Source organism: Triticum aestivum, chromosome 1D (assembly GCF_018294505.1).
Source record: "Triticum aestivum cultivar Chinese Spring chromosome 1D, IWGSC CS RefSeq v2.1, whole genome shotgun sequence".
Taxonomy (NCBI): domain Eukaryota; kingdom Viridiplantae; phylum Streptophyta; class Magnoliopsida; order Poales; family Poaceae; genus Triticum; species Triticum aestivum.
This window is the reverse complement of record NC_057796.1, coordinates 146,259,702-146,260,363: the sequence shown is the minus strand read 5'-3', so window position 1 is coordinate 146,260,363 and position 662 is coordinate 146,259,702.

Genomic DNA, 662 nt, shown 5'->3' with positions numbered 1-662 from the left:
TGAGTTGCGACTCGGGGGTGGAGTTGCAACTGGGGTGAAACACAAAACATTTCGAGTTGCGACTCAGGGGTGGAGTTGCAACTGGGACGAACACAAAACATCTTGAGTTGCGAGTCGGGGGTGGAGTTGCAACTATGGTGAAACACAAAAACAACTATGGTGGAGTTGCAACTGGGTTGAATACAAAAACAAAAAATGCAACCCTTCGAGATGCAAGTAGAGTGCTGGAGAGTAGCATGTCAAGGGCCTAATGGCAAGCCCCATGAAAACAAAAAGAAAAAACAGAGCATCCTCCCCCCCCTTACCTGAGTTGCAACTTGAGGCTTGAGTTGCAACTAGGGCAACTACAAAAAGTACACCCGCTCGAGTTGCGCCTCGGGGGTTGGAGTTGCAACTGGGGTGAAACACAACAACATCTTGAGTTTGCGACTCGGTGGTGGTGTTGCAACTGGGGCGAAACACAAAAAACATCTCGAGTTGCGACTCGAGGATGGAGTTGCAACTGAGGTGAAACACAACAACATCTCGAGTTACGACTCCGGTGTGGAGTTGCAACTAGGGGGAAACACAACAACATTCTCGAGTTGCGACTCGGGGTGGAGTTGCAACTGGGGCGAAACAGAAAACATGTTGAGTTACAACTCGGGGGTTGAGTTTCAACT